Consider the following 13,756-nt stretch of genomic DNA (forward strand, 5'->3'; position numbering starts at 1 on the left):
GTTCTACATGTCATGTGTGAGCTAAAAATGAATTCTGCTTACTCCAGTTACTCTGGAAAGAATGCTGAGGGAGCCTCCATATTGACACATGCATCTAGTGTGACTTTGGTCAAAATAAACGGAATATGCTGAATTGCACACTAGATTTAAAGAATCCAGCCAGAAGTGAGATAAATCATTTTTGCTCACTTTACACTGATCAAAAGACGATGTGATCACAAAGAGTTTTAAGAAGACATGGAAATGTAATCCCACCATACACTTGAAAGAGGGAAAGCTAGAAACAGCCATAATGACCAGGGTCTGTATTTCTGCAACCAAGTATTTATTCTTATTTTTCCATGCTATACAAATTTCAAGTTCTGTCCAAACCCAGAAATAAGTTAAAGTCCATTAATCCTGAGTGATCTGTGGTAATCAAAAAAGCAATATAAATAAACATTCTTTTGATAAATTAAAACAAATTGAGCATTCTCTTGATCACCTAAAATTAATTAACTAGGTAACAGGTAAATAAATACCTGCTTTCTCACAAAAGTCTTGCATCTTTAAAAGGAATAGACACAGCAGCCATTGATATGTAGCAATTCTGAAATCTACTAGGAAAATGCTTAGAATTCCTCTACCCAAAGTACAGGAGAATATTCCTTGACAATGGTCCAACTTTTTTTCCTTGGGATGAATTATCTATTTCAATTTTCCCTAAGGCTATTGTTTTAGTCACTGGAAGATTCTTTTCTCTACACTGAACATATTTAAGCCACATACTGGAGGACTTTTATTGAGGAATGACCAATTTTTTAAGCCTATTTCTACATATAAGCTTGGGATCCCAGGGATCTTTGTATTGAAGAGTTAAAGGTTTCTTTACATTAGAGATATACTTTGTTTGACAGCACAACTTTCCCAAAAACCCACTGGATTCTTATTCATGGGATTCCAGTAATATCATAAGATAATAACTATAATTTCTTTCTAGACTTAATTCTCACAATCACTACATTTCTTGGTTTCCTCCCCCTCCCCCATGCCTGGTTTTCTCAATTTAATTGTGGGAATATTTCACAGGAGTCTAACACCTTAGGCTCTGTTTCTAAAACCAGGAGTCAGAATGAAAAGAAAAAAAAAAAAAAAAGACTGAAACAATTTAAATCCATTCAGTAGTTTTAACATGTCTTTGACACTGAGAATATTTTTAAGTTTTATCTTTCACTGTTTAGGATTGAAAAGCAGTTGCCTCCTCTAATCCTAAATCTTGGAATTCTGTATCTCTCTATTACTCTTTATAACTGCTAGCAAACTAGACAGTTCTTTCTTGAATTTTTCTCTCATATGTAATACTTTGCTTTATGTAGCAAATACCAACAAATTCTTGCTAATTATTTTATTTTCTAAACTTTTAATTAAGGAATTCAAGTTCATAATATACAAGAACAGCCTTCCAAGTGATCTTCAGCTACAGTTTTAGCAAATGTTTTGCCCATTGTAGAACAGTGATCACTGTTTATTCAGACTTAAATAATAGATGCTTCACCATTCACTACTCATTGTGTAAGCCAATGCCACTACATCTTTCAGGGTTTGTTTCTGTTTTTGTTTTCTGTTTTCTGTGTCTGTTATAAAACCAGCTCACTCTTGGTACCAAATTCTAAATCAATCATATTAGCCAAAGTTATATTGTACTAATTAACAACTCCAAATGATAGTGGCATCACAAAATAGTTTATTTTTCATCCTTAGTACATTATACCTGCTTATTATACCTACTTAGTGCAACCCTGTAGACAACTGGTACAATTTCTAAGATGGCAAAAATATTAAATGGCCAGTCACCACTTGAGATCTCTTCTAAGCTCCAACATAGCCCTGCCTGGCACACATCCATTTCAATTAAAATCCTGTGGCCAAAATAAGTCACATTTTAACCTAAATTAAAAATATTAAGAATGTATCATTCTATCACAAGGACTGAGTGGAAAAAAAAAAAACCAGAAAATTTTGGAGGATAGTACCCCAGCTAAAAACTTTAATGCTCTCTATTATCTTTCCTCTAGTGAGTTTACGTATTTATATGTACATATTCAAGTTATTTTGATTTTTTGTTCTGTAAGAAAAACAGTTTTAGGAAGAACATAGTAGCTACTGATCTACGGCCACTGGAAAGTATTCTCCCATCAATTTCAAAATGAGTCCAATCACAATAATCATGTGTAGGCACCTAATAAAATTATAGACCTCTAGTCCTCTCAAAATAGATTCTGACTTGGCAACCGATACCTTATCTTCATCAAATATGCCAGGTAATATTCATGATCAGATAACTCTGAAAACATTTGTCTGCCATATAACGTGTATAAAAATGCTTAGCCTTCCAGAAAAGATTCTGTATTTTCACTTTGTGATTTAACTTATTAGTTTTGAAATTACTTTTATAATCTTATTTTCAAATATTAGACTTAATATGTTAAACAGGTTTAGATGTACAGAAAAAATGAGCAGAAAGTACAGAGTTCCCATGTACCTCTTATGCCCCATCATTTCCCCCTCATTACTAATATCTTGCATTAGTGAAATAATTTGTTACACCAATACTGGTAAACAATTTACCCAATGTATAGATTACAATACGGTTCAGTTTTTGTGTTGTACCTTCTATGGGTTTGACAAATATTTAATGACATGCCATCTATGGGGTCGCACAGAGTCAGACACGACTGAAGCGACTTAGCAGCATACAACCTTAGGATATCATATAGAATTGTTCCAGTGCTTGCAAATTTCCATGTGCTCCACCTATTCATTTCTCTCCTTTCTCTTCCTAAACCCCTGGAAACTACTCATCTTTATACTGTCTCCCCAGTTCTGCCCTTTCTTGAATGACACGTAGTTGAAATAATACAGTTTGTAGCCATTTAAGATGGGCTTTCTTCCACTTGACAGTGTGCATTTAATGTTCTTCTATGTCTTTTGTGGCTTGATGACTTATATCATTTTTATTGTTGAATAATATTCCATTACACAGTTTTACCATAGTTTCTTTATTTACCCACCAATTGGAAGACATCTTGGTTGCTTCCAAGTTTGGGCACTTTTGGACAAGATTGCTATAAACATTCATTGCTGGCCTTTTAAAAGGTAAGTTTTCAGCATATTTGTGCAAATTCTAAGGAATGTGATAGCTAGATCATAAAACTATATTTAGCATTGTTAGAAAACTGTCAAGCTGTCTTAAAAAGTAGCTGTACCATTTGTATCCCTTATGATTATACACTGGAAATGACAGATTCAAGGTTTTAGATCTGATAGAGTACCTGAAGAACTAGAGACAGGGATTAGGAACATTGTACAGGAGGCCATGACTAAAACCATTCCCAAGAAAAAAGAAGTGCAACAAGACAAAATATTTGTCTGAAGAGCCCATAAAAATAGCTGAGAAAAGAAGAGAAGCAAAAGACAAAGGAGAAAGGGAAAGATATACGATATGAATGTAGGGTTCCACAGAATAGCAAAGAGAGATAAGAAAGCCTTCTTAAGTGAACACTTTAACGAAGAAAAGGAAAAAAACAATATAAAGGGAAAGACTGAAGATCGCTCCAAGAAAATTAGAAATACCAAGGGAATATTTCATGAAAAAATGGGTACAATAAAGGACAGAAATGGTAGGAACCAAGAGAGGCAGAAGAGATTAAGAAGAGGTGATAAGAATACATAGAAGAACTGTACAAAAAAGTCTTAATTACCTAGATAACCATGATGGTGTGGTCACTCACCTCGAGCCAGATATCCTTAAGTGTGAAGTCAAGTGGGCCTTAGGAAACATTATTACAAACAAAGCTAGTGGAGGTGATAGCATTCCAGTCGAGCTATTTCAAATCCTGAAAGATGATGCTGTTAGAGTGCTGTACTCAATATGCCAGCAAACTTGGAAAACTCATCTGTGGCCAAAGGACTGGAAAAGGTCAGTTTTCATTCCAATCCCAAAGAAAGGCAATGCCAAAGATATTCAAACTACCACACAATTGTGCTTACTTCACATGGAAGGCTGCAGTCCATGGGGTCGCTGAGGGTTGGATACAACTGAGCAATTTCACTTTCACTTTTCACTTTCATGCATTGGAGAAGGAAATGGCAACCCACTCCAGTGTTCTTGCCTGGAGAATCCCAGGGACAGGGGAGCCTGGTGGGCTGCCGTCTATGGGGTCACACAGTCGGACACAACTGAAGCGACTTAGCAGCAGCAGCAGCAGCACATGCTAGTAAGGTAATGCTTAAAATCCTTCAAACTAGGCTTCAATAGTACGTGAACCAAGAACTTCCAGTTGTACAAGCTAGATTTAGAAAAGGCCGAGGAACCAGAGGTCAAATTGCCAATGTCGGTTGGATCATAGGAAAAACATGAGAATTCCAGAAAAACATCTACTTCTGCTTCAGTGACTATGCTAAAGCCTTTGTGTGGATCACAACAGATTGCAGAAAATTTTTAGAGATGGGAATACCAGACCACCTTACTTGCCTCCTGAGAAACCTGTATGCAGGTCAAGTAACAACAGTTATAACCAGACATGGAATAACTGGCTGTTTCAAAACTGAGAAAGGAGTACATCAAGGCTGTATCTTCTCACCCTGCTTATTTCACATATAAGCAGAGTACCTCAAGCGAAATGGGTAGCTGGCTGAATCACAAGCTGGGATGAAGATTTCCAGGACAAAAATGAAAAACTTTAATAATGAAATGACACAACACTAATGGCAGAAAGCAAAGAGGAACTAAAGAGTTTCTTGATGAAGGTGAAAGAAGAGAGTGAAAAAGCTGGTTTAAATCTCAACATTAAAAAAATTAAGATCATGGCATCCAGTCCCATTACTTCATGGCAAATAGATGGGAAAATAATGGAAACAGCGGCAGATTTTATTTTCTTCTGCTCCAAAATCACTGCAGACAGGGACTGCAGTCATGATATTAAAAGATGCTTGCTCCTTGGAAGGAAAGCTATGACAAACTGAGACAGCATATTAAAAACAGAGACGTCACTTTGCTGACAAATGTCCATATAGTCAAAACTATCATCTTTCCAGTAGTCATGTATGGATGTGAGAGTTGGACCATAGAGAAGACTGAGAGCCAAAGAATTGATCCTTTCCAACTGTAGTGCTGGAGAAGACTCTTGAGAGACTTTTGGACAGCAAGGAGATCAAACCAGTCAATTCTAAAGACAGTCAACCTCAAATATTCATTGGAAGGACTGACACTAAAGCTGAAGCTGCAACACTTTGACCACTTGATATGAAGAGCCAACTCATTGGAAAAGACCCTGATGCTGGGAAAGATTGAAGGCAAGAGGAGAATTGGGTGGCAGAAGATGAAATGGTTGGATGGCATCACTGAAACAATGGACATGAGTTTGAGCAAACTCCAGGAGACGGTGAAGGACAGGGAAGACTGTTGTGCTGCAGTCCATGGGGTAGCAAAGAGTCGGACAGGACTGAGCAACTAAACAACAACAATATTACTTTGCACTTCTAGAACAATGGAAAATATTAGTATCAATATGGCACACTAATTTCTAAAAGAATAATGATAATATTACAGTACTGAGCCTCTATTTTGTACTTAACAGTTTCATCTCAATAATGATAACATGGTTGTTGTCATCATGATCATTGTTGCTGCTCCTGTTGCTATTGTGATCTGGGTGGTTTGCTTCTCTAGACTTCAATCACAATCATCTATCCTAAGCGAATCACATTTTTGTTCAAATATCAAATATTCTTCCATGAAACTGATGTGAATTAGGGTACACTTACAAACTTAAGAGAAGCTATTTCAGTCTATGATTGGGAACAGTTGACGGTGATACCTTACGGGATATAAACAATGATGCATCTTTTTCCAGTAGTCAGGAATTATGGTACCATGGTGAAAGACAGCCTACAACAAGGATGGCAAGTCATGAAAAACTCAGAGAAATGAAGCTTGAATATTAACTGAATCATGCAATTAACCTGCAACATTTGAGCTTCCAGTAATATAATAAATTTCCATAATTTGTGCTGGCTTTTCTACTTGCATATGAAAGCAAGTTAGTTGATAAATATATGAAAGCAATATCCTTCTATTCTAAAACTACATGGATGTCATTCAGTAGAGTAATTAAATAAGTTTTGAAAAATAATGAGTCATTATTAAGGATAAGCAAAAATAATTAAGGTAGGGTCATATACTATTGCAGAAAAACCGTGGACAGAAGAAAAAATACCTTTACTATTAAAATCTAAAAGATACTAATTCTTTTAGTAAATAATTGAATTTAGTTTTCAAATTTTATTTATGCTTTTCTTATTGGTTAATAAAGTAAAATTGGTCTGTAAATATTTCTATATTTTTTATTACTCAATTTGTCTTTTTTGTTTTGTTAATAGCTATTTTGTTTACATAAAATGAACAGACAATTGTATATCACTTTACCATATTTTGGAGGACGCTTAATTCTCAATTTAAACAAAATTCTAGTACATGTTCCTTTAGAATTTGAAAGAACTTTGACTAAAACCACAGTGCCCTGAAAGTTTTACCTGGAGGAAGAAAATGATAAAATTTGTTAATAAAATTTTCCCAAGTAATATTCATCTAACGCCTTATCCTTTGTGGTCATTTGGTTAAAATAGGTTTGCTGCTGCTACTGCTGCTAAGTCGCTTCAGTCGTGTCCAACTCTCTGCGACCCCATAGATGGCAGCCCACCAGGCTCTCCCGTGCCTGGGACTCTCCAGGCAAGAACACTGGAGTGGGTTGCCATTTCCTTCTCCAATGCATGAAAGGGAAAAGTGAAAGTGAAGTTGCTCAGTCATGTCCGACTCTTAGCGACTCCATGGGCTGCAGCCCACCGGGCTCCTCCGTCTATGGGATTTTCCAGGGAAGAGTATTGGAGTGGGGTGCCATTGCCTTCTCTGTAAAATAGGTTTATTGAGCCTCTATTTCACAGCATTCTGGATCTCAACAAAAATTGACAATAACCTAAGAACCTATCAGGTTGATTTATTTTAATGTCTGACTTCTATAGGTTTATTATTTTAATTTTTAATTGAATAAATTCAAGATATTTTCTTTAATAATGAGTCATAAGTATTTAGATACAATTTTGGTGTCAAAATTCTTTCTTTTTTCCCATTTTAAAACATGCTAAAGTTTTTCATTGTGAATTCCCTGTGGGAAAAAAGTTCTTAGAGAGTTTTAAATGCTAATTTTATAAATATCTTAAGGAAATTATATGTTTCTTCTATTATTTTAATTCTATTTAACATCATATGAGCAGTTAAGTTTAAATATAGATTGTGCAAATCCTCAGTCGAACAGAAACATATTTACTGTTGTTCAATTAAAAAAAAGCAATTCAGTTCAATTCAGTTGCTCAGTAGTGTCCAACTCTTTGCCACCCCATGAACTGCAGCACACCAGGCCTCCCTGTCCATCACCAACTCCTGGAGTCCACCCAAACTCATGCCCATTGTGTCAGTGATGCCATCCAACCATCTCATCCTCTGTCATCCCCTTCTCCTGCCCTCAATCTTTCCCAGCGTCAGGGTCTTTTCAAATGAGTCAGCTCTCCACATCAGGTGGCCAAAGTATTGGAGATTCAGCTTCAACATCAGTCCTTCCAATGAACAGTCCTTCCTGGACTGATCTCCTTTAGGATGGACTGGTTGGATCTCCTTGCAGTCCAAGGGACTCTCAAGAGTCTTCTCCAACACCACAGTTCAAAAGCATCAATTCTTCTGTGCTTAGCTTTCTTTATAGTCCGACTCTCACATCCATACGTGACTACTGGAAAAACCATAGCCTTGAGTAGATGGACCTTTGCTGGCAAAGTAATGTCTCTGCTTTTTAATAATCTGTCTATGTTGGTCATAACCTTCCTTCCAAGGAGCAAGCGTCTTTTAATTTCATGGCTGCAATCACCATCCACAGTGATTTTGGAGACCAGAAAAATAAAGCCAGCCAGTTTCCACTGTTTCCCCATCTATTTGCCATTAATGCCTGCCTAATGATGTTACATAGTTTATTTTATATTTAGATTTTTCAAAATAGAGCATGCCCATAAGGAATTCTACATACTAAGGAACACAATCATTTTGAAAATTCTGTTAAGAATTGATTGAAATGCTATTGACCTAAGAAAACATTCATCCATAAATAACTCAAAGAAAGGAAGATTTGCTATTTTCATGCCTGAAAATTAAGCTTTGGTCTACAACTAAATTAATGTCCTCTTAGAACACCTTCTCTTAACTTTCTAAAAATTATTTCTGAGGAATAAATTGTAGCACCAAGGTTCATTATTTTTATAATGACAGAAAAAAAGAGTACTTTTTATTATCTTCATTGGATACAATTTTATCAAATTTCATGTATACCTGGATTCTAGAGATAATGTAAATTCTGTGCATATTTGTAATTCAGGACTACAGCAAAATATTTAAAATGTTCATCATTTTACTCAGTTGAATTTGAATACAATAAAGTCAGAATAATGGAAGTAGCATGAGGACAGGAAAAGGAAAGGAAGAAACACTGGCATTTTGTACAGCAAAAGCTGGTCTTAGTAAGATGGAATAGTCAAGACAGCACAATTACAGTATGTTACCAAATATGCAATCATTCATTCATCTCCTTTTATTTATCTATTAATTCAACACTTAAATAATGAGCATGTACTATGTGGTGGTCATTGTAATGACCATCACATATGTAATGATAAGTCAAAAAAAAGAAAAAAGACAAAAAGACACAGTGCTTTCATGGAGATTATAGTATTGGAAATGTCCAAAAGTTAACGAAATTCTCCATATAAGTGTGAGCCATGAAAGTGTTATATGTGTTGTAAATGAGCAATATTATGCTTTGAGAACTTATTTAATCTTGTTGGAAAAACAGAGAATAATTCCTGAGTAATTAAATTATTAATTCCTAACATTATATGCAATGTTTATTATAGATCATAAATTCTTCTAGTCATTAGGATGAATTATCAATATCTTATGTTGCCTTTACAACAACCATAAGAGCTATATACTTTTTTATGTTTAATTTTTGATATACAATTTTAAATGCTGTCTTTGCCCTGAAGATAAATGGTTCATAAAGAAATTATATGTGGCCTTAAAGGGAGTGAAGGAGGCTAATACATACTGGCACACAAAAAAGATCTTGCCCTACCACAAAATTTTCTGACTTAAAGCAATTGAGCTATATACTTTTACCATCTTCCTTTTATTAGTACCTGTGAAGACCTAAGTCTCAGGCAGATTAAATAACTTGCTGAAGGTTGCACAACTGGTGAATGATACAGCCAGGAGTAAGATCCATGAATACTAGTGCTAGAGCCTGCAATTTTAACCCCTGTAATGCACTCCAGTGAGAACCTAAGTATAATATCGGAAGGTGGCGTTTATTAGCAACCCTCATCATGTAGATCAAGCAGCAGTCATCAAGAGAACAGTAAAAATAATTCAGGAAAGAAGAATAATTATAATAATTATAACTCAAATATGCAGCAACCTCATGAATTAGGCAGAGAAGGCAATGGCACCCCACTCCAGTACTCCTGCCTGGAAAATCCCATGGGCAGAGGAGGCTGGTAGGCTGCAGTCCATGGGGTCGCTGAGGGTCGGACACGACTGAGCGACTTCACTTTCACTTTTCACTTTCATGCATTGGAGAAGGAAATGGCAACCCACTCCAGTGTTCTTGCCTGGAGAATCCCAGGGACGGGGGAGCCTGGTGGGCTGCCGTCTATGGGGTCACACAGAGTCGGACATGACTGAAGTGACTTAGCAGCAGCAGCAGCAGTATGAATTAGGAAAGGGAGCATATAAAGAATATATACATACATATATTTATAGAAAAAACTAGGCTTGAATCTACCTGATGAAAATAATCAGTAGTTTTCTTATATCAGTTTGCATAGGAGTCAACATAAACTCAAATCACAGAATGAAGATCAATCGTATAACAGAAAGAACACTACCCTATGACAGAACACTTTGTGTCTACTCCTAACCTTACCACATAAAACTGAAGGGTCTTAAAGAGGTCATTTTCTTCAAACTTTATCTTTTTAAAAATTGTAACAGAAATTGAACCACTTTTTTTCAATTCATAGATACACAGTCTTTCCCCCCACATAATTCTGAAATTGAATTTTTGAAGTTAACACATGCACTTATATTTGCTTTTGTTTTGTAAATATCTATTGTTAAATCAAATCTAAATCTTAAAAAAGTAATTTTCCATTTATTTATTCAACAAAAATTTATAAATCCTTATTAAAGACAGTAGACAGAAGCAGTGAAAACATAGAGAAGGGAAAAATTTTGGAGTTTATTTTCAAAAGCAGGTGACAAAATTAGCAATTAAAATTGTGAAGTGAAAGTCACTTAGTAGTGTCTGACTCTGCAACCCCGTGAAGTATACAATCTATGGGATTCTCTAGGCCAGAATACTGGAGTGGGCAACCTTTCCCTTCTCCAGGGTATCTTCCCAAGCCAGGTATCGAACCCAGGCATTGTAGGCAAATATTTTAACCCTGGGCCACAAGGAAAACCTAAGAATACTGTAGTGGGCAGCCTACCCCTTATCCAGCAGATCTTCCCACCAGGGATGGAACTGTGGTCTCCTGCATTTCAGGCAGATTCTTTACCAACTGAGCTATCAGGTAAGCCAAACAAAACTGTATACAAATATAATTTAACTTAATAATTGAATATGAAACTTACAGAAGCCATTATCAAATAACTCTGGTATAGGTAAAAATTGTTGTTGTTGTTGAATCACTGTTATGTCTGACTCTTCTGTGACTTCATGGACTCCTCTGTCCATGGGATTTTCCAGGCAAGAATACCAGAGTGGTTTGCCATTTCCTTCTCCAAGGGATCTTCCTGATTCACCCAGGGATCAATCTTGAACCCATGTCTCCTGGATGTGTTTCCAACATTGCAGGCAGGTTGTTTGCCACTAACCCACCAGGGCATCCACCCCGTCAGCTGCCTTCACCCAATTCCTGAACAGCTCTTTTAAATATATCAATGGGATGTCTGCATTTATAAAGGAATATATAAATATTCTTAATAGAAATACAAATTATGGGATAAATACTCTAACAGGTTTCACTTTTTTTTTTTTTAACTTAACAGGTTTCACTTTCTGAAAGCCATACACTGAAGAAAAATTACATTAAAAAAACAAATTCCTATATTTTTCACAATCTTTTGCTGGATATTTACCATATTTATATGATAAATATTCAATAAGCTACTCTATTGTATTGGAGTTTCTACAGAAGCAAAGCTAATTGATATTATAAATCCTATTTAAAAGTCTGATTTTCCTTAAGAAAAACAATTTCAATATCTTTTGTACAAGCTCATTTTTTTCAGTAAATATTTGAGACAAATTTGTACTTCTAGTATTTTCTATTTCTTTCCTTCACTGAAAACGTATCACTTCATTCCATCAAGGGGATCAAAATTAGGTATTAAGTGAATGAAACATCCAGTATCTCAGTAATCTCAAGTAAATGAAATATTTTCTAGGGCTTATACAGTATTTCTCGTAACCATTCATTACAAAATAATGTTTTACAAATTCTCTTCTCTTTACTTCTCAAAATTTCCCTTTATTCACTTTTTAGAAGTCCTTGTCCTGTTTTTCACTGGAAAATTCAACTATTTTTCAGGTGTTGACTTATATATTAACTTGTAAAAATCCATGCAGATTTTTCTCTTTTATAGTATACCAATGCGTTCCTTTATGAATGAAACACATTTTAAAGTACTGTTTGAGTTTTCAACTATTCAGTTTACACTTTCTCTACCAATTATATGCTTGTGACCTCAATGACCATGTGTGCTTTGTCCACCCTTATCTACCAAGGGCCTATTGCAGTGCTTTGTACAGGATATAAAAGATGTTTTATATAAATGGATGAGCACCGGGGGGGTAGAGACAATGGGAGAAGACCTACCCTTCATTTGTTACTTTCTTTTGCATAGGAAATGCTCAGAATTATTTGTCACTTACTTAAGTTCCAATATTTATACCTATTTGTGCCAGTGCTTAGTTCTTCCAGTTACAAAATAAAAAGATGCCTGTGTTTGACAGAACAATTTGTTATGACTCTATTTCCTCCAGCAGTCTCATGGTGCAAATACAAAATACAGCAGAGATTGAAGATCAATTTTTATCTTCTTAATCTACAGTTTTCCTGTCCTTGTGGATTAATTTTAGTGCCCAAAATTTAGATAAATATGTCTACTGAGATTTTCCTCCCTCCAATTTTACTTTATCTAATTTTATGAGCTCAAGAGACTTCACTGTGCTTAATTAATTTCAATGGTCAAATTTCTAATCTTTCCAGTTTCGCTAAGTAGGTCTTTAAGGGAATAATTTTAATAAGCAGCAGATAATTTTTTCCTTGCTCCAGTATATCCTTCTATGCCTACAAAAAGATGCAGTAAATGTTTGAAAAAAATAACATGAGTACTAATCAAGAATATTATTCATGTCTGATGAGTTCACATACAATTTAATAATTATTCTATTTTACTGTGTCTAAGCTTGTATTACCACCTCCACCACCCAGAAAACAGAATGGCATTGTAACATGTATACTAACATGTAAGAATCGAATCGCCAGTCTATGTCCGACACAGGATACAGCATGCTTGGGGCTGGTGCACGGTGATGACCCAGAGAGATGTTATGGGGAGGGAGGTGGGAGGGGGGTTCATGTTTGGGAACGCATGTACACCCGTGGTGGATTCATGTCAATGTATGGAAAAACCAATACAGTATTGTAAAGTAAAATAAAGTAAACAAACAAACAAACAAACAGACAAAAGGTCTATAACAAGGGAACTGGAGTCAGAGAACTAAAAAGAATGAGGTACATAATAAAAAAGCCAATCCAAAAGTAATTTTTGAACTAGTTACCACTCTGATATACAAGGGGTTGATCTTTATATAGACTATAGACACAGCATAGAATATATACACTGTGATAGAATAGAATACAACAGAAAAGAACAGAATAGACTAGAGAAGATAGAATACAATTGAGAAATTTCTGCCTGAAACATGGAAGATAGGAGTTTTATGTCTATCATACCCTGACCCTTATCAGTTAAGTGTGGGTTAGGCTGTGTACTGTGTCAGCACAGCCAAGCAAGCTTGGCAGACTCCCCACGCACAGTATAGAAGCCCTGAGAAAGCAAGCAAGATCAAGTTGAGGTGCTGAGGGTACTGCTTATCCTTGCAGGTAGCTGGATGCCATAGGAATAGCCAAGGATCAAAGAGGATCTCAGATATTGAGATACGTGATGTGAAATTCCAGTCCACATTGTGACTACAAGAGTAATATGTTTTTTCTTTAAACGTTCTTTCTTTCTTTATTGGCTGTGCTAGGTCTTCATTGCTGTACAGGCTTTTGTCTAGTTGTGGCCAGCAGGGGCTACTCTCTAGTTGTGGTGTGCAGTTTTTTCACTGCGGTGACTTCTCTTATTGCTGAGCACAGGCTCAAGGGCATGTGTGCTTGAGTAGGTGCAGTGCAAGGTTCTCTATAGTTGTTTTCTTGGAGTCTAGAGCACAGGCTAAATAGTTGTGGCACAAGGGCTTAGTTGCTCCACAGCATGTGGGATCTTCCCAGACCAGGTATTGAACCCAGGTTTCCTAAAGTATCAGGTAGATTCTTTACCACTTAGCCA

This window comes from Capricornis sumatraensis, chromosome 13 (genome assembly GCF_032405125.1).
Source record: "Capricornis sumatraensis isolate serow.1 chromosome 13, serow.2, whole genome shotgun sequence".
Classification (NCBI taxonomy): Eukaryota; Metazoa; Chordata; class Mammalia; order Artiodactyla; family Bovidae; genus Capricornis; species Capricornis sumatraensis.